The sequence below is a fragment of the Ictidomys tridecemlineatus genome, chromosome 9 (genome assembly GCF_052094955.1).
Source record: "Ictidomys tridecemlineatus isolate mIctTri1 chromosome 9, mIctTri1.hap1, whole genome shotgun sequence".
Classification (NCBI taxonomy): Eukaryota; Metazoa; Chordata; class Mammalia; order Rodentia; family Sciuridae; genus Ictidomys; species Ictidomys tridecemlineatus.
Window position 1 is genome coordinate 95236556 of NC_135485.1, and position 6966 is coordinate 95243521.

The 6966-nt window shown below is 36.5% G+C and overlaps 1 pseudogene; it reads right to left on the minus strand.

Annotated features, from left to right (window-relative positions):
• Positions 1–278: 278 nt before the first annotated feature.
• Positions 279–1488, minus strand: LOC101973701 (T-complex protein 1 subunit epsilon pseudogene; annotated as a pseudogene).
• Positions 1489–6966: the final 5478 nt, after the last annotated feature.

The window sequence follows — 6966 nt, forward strand, 5'->3', positions numbered from 1 at the left end:
TTCCCATTCTAGATTGAAATTGTCCATCTTGACTTATTTTCTTTCTTTTGTTGTTGTTGTTGTTTAAAGAGATCTTTTTAATGAATACAAAAGCTTGTGAAACAGCATTCTGTTACAATTACACAGCTCTGAACAGGTGAAATCATGGTTACCAAACATCTGAAGTATCTGAAAAAGGGAAGTAATAATAATAAATAACTGTAGCTGCATCACAAGACACTCATTTATTTAATTGCAATAGTGGATCTTGCTACTACATTTTATTCTAAACTTCTTTTTTATTCTTCAGATTCTCTAGGCTTACAAATGTCATCAAGCTTCAAAATCATTCTAACAGTTTGTGTTGCAAGAGATAGATCTGTTGTTTTTTGCCAATCAAGATTTCTATGACATGTTGCATATCATTTGTACCCTTGTGTAAAAAGTCAATTCCAAGAACAGGTTCATCTCCTTAACTTGTCTGGCTTGGACTACAGTCATCATCTGGATGGGATTCATGCCACTGTATTCAGAAAGGGCCATGGGGATGACCTCAAATGCGTCTGCAAAAGTTCTCATGATCTACTGCTTCAAGGTTGGGCACTTATCTGCCTCTTGGATAACTGCCAAAGCACAAGTTATTTCAGTAGCACCTCCTCTATACACCACATTGTTATCGAGGATGAGGTTCTGGATGACACACAAAGCATCATGATGGGACCGTTTGCTTCTTCAATGATCATCTTATTTCCTCTTCTAATGAAGATGTTTATGGTTCTGAAATTCTTGCACTGCTCAATGACAAGCATTTTATCTTTAGTTGTGCCAAATGAAATCTCCTGTACCAGACTGGCAAAGCCCAGCTTCTTGAGCTTGAGTTCTGAGAATCAAGGGACAATCCATCCTCCCATTGCAATGGCAATCAGCTCAATTTCAGGTCCTCCTTCCCAATGAACTGCAAGCAGGTTATTCTGAAGAAGTAAATGATTTGCTTTATCATCAAAGCCCCACTGGCAAATGGCTAGGTTAGCACCAGTTTCTTTAATTTGTTGAATCATCTCTTCAAACTTCTCCTTTTCATATTTTTGAAGGGCTTTAAAATCTTCCACAGAGTACATCCAGTTTTGCTTTGTCTTTGGTTTAGATGGTTCAAAGGACATGTGAGAATTGCAAGTTTAGCATTTTCCATTTTTTTTTTCAGCATAAGTGGGTGTCAAAATCCTTGTCCACGATTACACCCTGAATAAGTTTGGTGTCCTCCAGCCTCCCATACACTTTGTCTTCTACTTTGTTGAGCTCAAAGTCAACATCTTTCCATTCCGTATCTGTGAGGACAGCATTCACAGCAATCTTGGCCTTTTGTCAATGACAACTGTTAACAACTTTGGAGCCCAGTGTGGATTTTGCAGTTTTTAAAGTTTTGTCATATAGGCTTTGTATGTTTCTTATTAAGTTTGTTTCTAGGTATTTTATTTGCTTTGTTGCTAATGTAAATGACTTTTTTTCCATTATTCCATTCACTATGTTCTTTTAAATTGAAGGCAATGGATTTTTTGTTTTCCTGCTACCTTACTAAATTTTTCTTCTTATTATTAACTTTTAAAATTAACTTTGGTGTTTCTAGTTCTTATACCTCCTGTCCAATCCCATTAGCTGATACCACAAATAACAGTACTCCACAGTAGTGTAGCTAATGGTCCTTTTTGCCTTGTTCCTGACTTTAGTAGGAAAATTTTCGGTATTCTCCATTAAGTTATGTATTAAGAAAATAGCCATTAATTAGCATTTCTTAATTTACTTTTTATGTCAGGAATGGGTATTGGATTTGTAAATTTCCTTCACACTACCTACTAAGGTGATAAATTTCCTCTTTAGAACAACTAATGTAGTGCATAATATTTTGGGGACAATGGAATCATTTTTCCAGTTTGTACAAAGGCAACTTGATGTCCATGTTTTACTGTCTGTTTCTGTCCCTGGATTGCTGTTTTTCTAGGTATATGCATGGCTCACCCTCATTTCTTTTACATTTTTGCTCAAGGTCATTTTTGCAGTGAGGTTTATTCTGGCTCATTTGAATTAAATTTTGCTCTCTCTACCGGCACCCTTAGGTCCCTCAAACTTTTCCTATTATTTCACACTTAAGATTTAACATGTATATATTTATTTATTATGCTTATTGTTTGCTGTTTATTGTCTGTCTTCACTAGAAATATACTCCACAAGGCTGGGGATGTTTTGTCCTGTTTTGGGACTGGGGATTAAACCCAGGGGTACTTAACCACTCAGCCACATCCCCAGCACTTTTTACATTTTATTTAGAGACAAGGTCTTGCTGAGTTGCCTGGGGCCTCACTAAGTTGCTGAGGCTGGCCTTAAACTTGTGATTCTCCTGCCTCAGCCTCTTAAACCCCTGGGATTACAGGCATGTATCACCTTTCTTTATTAACTGATATTTTTATAATGCCTGGAGCATTGCTTGGTAAGCACTTAAAATATTTTTTAAAAAATAATGGGAAGAAATTGGAGCCTATTAAGGAATGGTGAGAGGGGGCATTTGGACTTGAGCCTCCTATTCAAGTTGAACTTCAAATAAAAAAATTTACAATTATTAGATACAGTCAGGACAATGAAAGATTTTCACTGTAGAACTTTTGCACTTTATCCTATTACTATGCCTCATAGCCTGTACTGCATCATGAATTAATATATCTTTTTAACCTTGTGATTATTTGCAGGAAGCTCAATTATAGTATTTACATTAAATTCTTAGGTATTAATGCATTAATTGGTTCAATGTAAACATTTGAAATATGTCATATTTTTTAGTGATCTTTCTCTGGCATGTCTTTATTTTTAAAATTGACATTGAGAACCTTAAGTATCAGGAGAGGCCCAAGATTTTCTCAGCCTCTGAGGCCCTGATACAGACCCCCTACTCATCACTTTCTCTGCTGCTCTGGGTTTTCTCTTGAACTACTATTGAATCCTGCTAAATGTGTCACTGCATCTTTAATTACTTTGTCAGCTTGAGCTGGAGTTTAGAGATAACTGTTGCTACAAATAGTTAAAATATCAGCGCATTTTAACCACTGTAAATTTTAGACTAGGAATTTGAGAACAAATTAGATTTTTCTAATAGAAATGTTCTGTGCCTAAAGCCCTAAAGGGAAGTAAGGAAACCAATTAACTTCAATTTAAATAATCATGTCTTAAGTAGCAAATGAACCAAGTTCTATTGTTAGAGAACAACTGTATTAAATCCCCCATAGGTTAGCTTCAAAATGACATTAATGCAGCGGTTTCTTGTCTTACTAATGAAATAAGTTTCTGTTGGTCATTGTACTCTCTGTTGTCTTGCTGGACATTGTTACTGAGAGTAGAGGAGGGGAATGATTGAAAGATCAAGGAAAGAATAATTGTGGGAAATTCTCATAGATGTTCCTATTGTTAGTAACTTTTTTTTAATAAAAGAAACAAAACAGCTAATAATTTTATTCCCTGGTTGTGGGGGGTGTTTAAGAAACTGAGAAAAGCTTATTTTCTTCTAAAACATATATATGCATATACATATATATCTATATATAATACCTATATATAAAGTCATACATATATAATATATGATTTTCTTTTTGTACTTGCTATTTAAAAATAATGTACTTATGATGATGGAGATCACTACTGCTATTTTAGATACAAATAGACCTACTAATTTATAACCATAATGACCGAATTTCTGACAATGTCTCTAAACATTAAAGCAACCATCAAAAATATATTAATTAGATATATATTATTAATAAGGTATAAAGGCATGAACTAAATTCTGGCAGTGTGTTAATGCTTGGAGGTTGATTTTGGATGAATTAATGGTGTAGAGTACAAAGAGCATGAGTTTGGCAGATAGTCGGAAGCCAGATCATGGAAGATTTTAAATGCTATGCTCAAAGGCTTCGACTCTATTTTTCTCATGCCATCTCTTTTGATTTCTTCCTCTTCATGAGCTTTGGCCATCAGAAAGCAGGGTAACCTTACTGGGATTGTCTCTTTATTTTTCATGTGGGGATAATAATCCTACATGATGGGTGAGCTGGGAGAATGAACAGAGGAACACATACCACTAAGGCTCATTCACAATGGATGCTCAATAAATTTTGGTCTTAGTATTATTTTCTAGAAATGAAATTTTGCTTTCTGCTCTCTCTTGTTAACCAATTTTGCACATCACTGTCACATCTTGTCCCTTCCTAATGTTTCTGGGCTTTGAAGAGAAACTTTTCATTTCTTTGTGGTCTTCTGGAGAATTCTAAAGAAGCACTATAGAATTTACCAAAATGGAAAATAGCATGGGTTGACAGAAAATGGAGGAACGAGTTAAAGGGGTCAGTGTATCAAAGCCTTGCCTTCATGGAGATACTTTTTTCCTCATAAACAGCTAGCTGCCTTTGGGGACCACAAAACCTGTGTCTTTGTCCAATTATTTATGCAAATTAAGACAGTTTAACTGGGAAAGGCTTAGTGAAATGCTGTAGAAAAATCTAGTACACTTCCACTATTGCTTGTTCAACAGCAGTACTATTTTGTAGCAAGAGGAAAATAATTTTGCAGAACACTCCCCCACCCCCACATAAAAAGTATATAATATCATGTTTGTGTTGAAACTTTTTCTTCCAAAATGTCATAACCCCATACGAAAGAGAATTAAAATCCTGTTATTTTAATTTACATCTAGCCACAAGATAAGTAAAGTTATCATTGAAATTCTAATTAAATGGGATGATTGACTAAGGTAGCACATCAAAGAAGAGAAGTGAATATGATAAGTCGAAGACTTATTAATTAGTCTGCGTGGAAGAAATTCCAGGGATGTCAAGCTGAGCCTGCTGCAAGGAGAAAAAAAGCAGACAAGAAAACGCTCGTTTCTTTGAAGTTAGGAACTGAGATAGAAATGGAGGTAATTGCGTCTGACTGGATCCAGTAATGAAGAGCTGTAAATCAGACCTCAGAATCGAAGGAAAGATTCAAGTAACGAATGTGGCTGCCCCCCCTGCTGCGAAGAAACAGAATGCAGAGCGCACTAATTGACCCAGCCTATTTCCCAGTAGTTCTCTGTTATTATTTATTAATTTTTAATTTCTAAATTATTTACGTCCTGGGAAATTATTCTTGACAGCCTGTTAGGCGTGCCAAAGTTAATGGAGGATGAAAGGACTGGTACCAGAATTAGCAGGGATATAGTCACAGGCTACTGGATTTAATGATTTTGGAAAGAAAAATTGATTTCACACAGCGTGTCACTTTATACTACTTTAGGGATACACCAGCTATTTGATTAATTGAGGAATAACCGATTCAAAGTATATTTGAAGTGTAAATGAGTCACAGTGCTCAGCTGTTTACTTTTCCCCTTTTCTGAGAGATCTGAATTTTCTTGAAGCTGATGATTAAAAGCTGATGAAGACACACTTGCACGCCTTGAATGCACACCTGTTTGATTTGTATTAAATTCAGAAAGGAGGAAACCCCTGAAATCTAAGAGAAGGTATTTTTCACTATTCTTTCTCCCTTCTAATCTCTTTCAGTGATTTCTTTACTCCAGCTCACAGACACAGCAGAAGGTGCAGCCTGCATCCCTAGGAAAATTTCTCATTGGCCTTTCGGCAATCAGAAAGTAGTAGTGCCTGCTAATGAAGAGAAGGAGCAAAGAGAAGAAAAATATATGAAAAGGACACAATGTCTTCAATAAAGACGAGCCAGCGAGTGATTTGATAGGAAAATGAGTGAGGCAGGATTATACCATCACCATCCAGCCTGTGCCATTTATGACTTTGCCTTTCTGCTCTCCATCATTAGCCCTGATGGATCTACTGTCACATCTCTACTCCTCTACCTTAACCTAGTCCTTTAATTGGTTTCCTTAGGTCAAGTCTTCTTCTAATGGATTCTACATTAGTGCTTCTCAAATTTTAACGTGCAAACAAATTACTTGGGGTTCTTGCTACTTGGCAGATTTAGAGACAAGTGGGTCTGGGAGCAGGGCCTGAGACTCTGCATTTCTAGTAGACTCTTCTGTGAGGTCCATGCTGCTGGCCTTCCACCATTCTTTAAGCAACAGGGTCATACAAAACTGTGTAAACCCATTTTCTTTAAAACTATGTTTTTAACCATGTAACACTTGCATTCAGAATCCTTTAGCCTGACATTCAACAACATCCCAATCTGCCCAACTGGGCATATCCTGTATATTCCCATTTCCATGTTTTTGTTTATTTGTTTATTTGGTACTGGGGATTGAATTCAAGGGTGCTTAACCACTGAGCAATATCCCCAGCCCTTTTTTGTATTTTATTTAGACAGGCAGGGTCTCCTTAAATTGCTGGGGCTGGCTTTGAACTCATGATCCTCCTGCCTCAGCTTCCAAGATTACAGGCATGCAACACCATGCCCAGCACCTCCATGTTTTTGTTGATGCCATTTCTTCTTCATGAAATGCCTGTGTCTTTGAGGATTCTACCAGTGCCTCAAGGTGTATTTCAAATGTCACATCCTCAATGTTGGCTATTCTACCATCTCCCACAACCAGACATGTGTTCTCCTTCAAATTCTTTATCTTACACTTTTTTTTTTGGCCATATGGTATCTTTGATCTTAAGTTATTGTTGTTAATGCAGTAATTTTTCCTATTTACATATAGGATTGGTGTGCCTATAGAAGTAGAGACTGGGCCTTGTGTTTGTATCCTCCTCAAGAACAGGTGCAAAGCAAAGCACAGAGTATATCTTTAAGGAATATTTCAGTCAAGCTGAATTATGTGAGAGTATATATCACATAGTTCCTGCAAACTTGTAGCATCTCTGAAATCCTTAAACATCATTCACAGGTTCTGATTTTTTTGTTACTTTAATTTATTCATTCATTCATGTACTTACTCCTTTATTCATAAGCACTTGAGGGTTCTTTGTGTGGCAGGGCAGTGCCAGGGGCTGA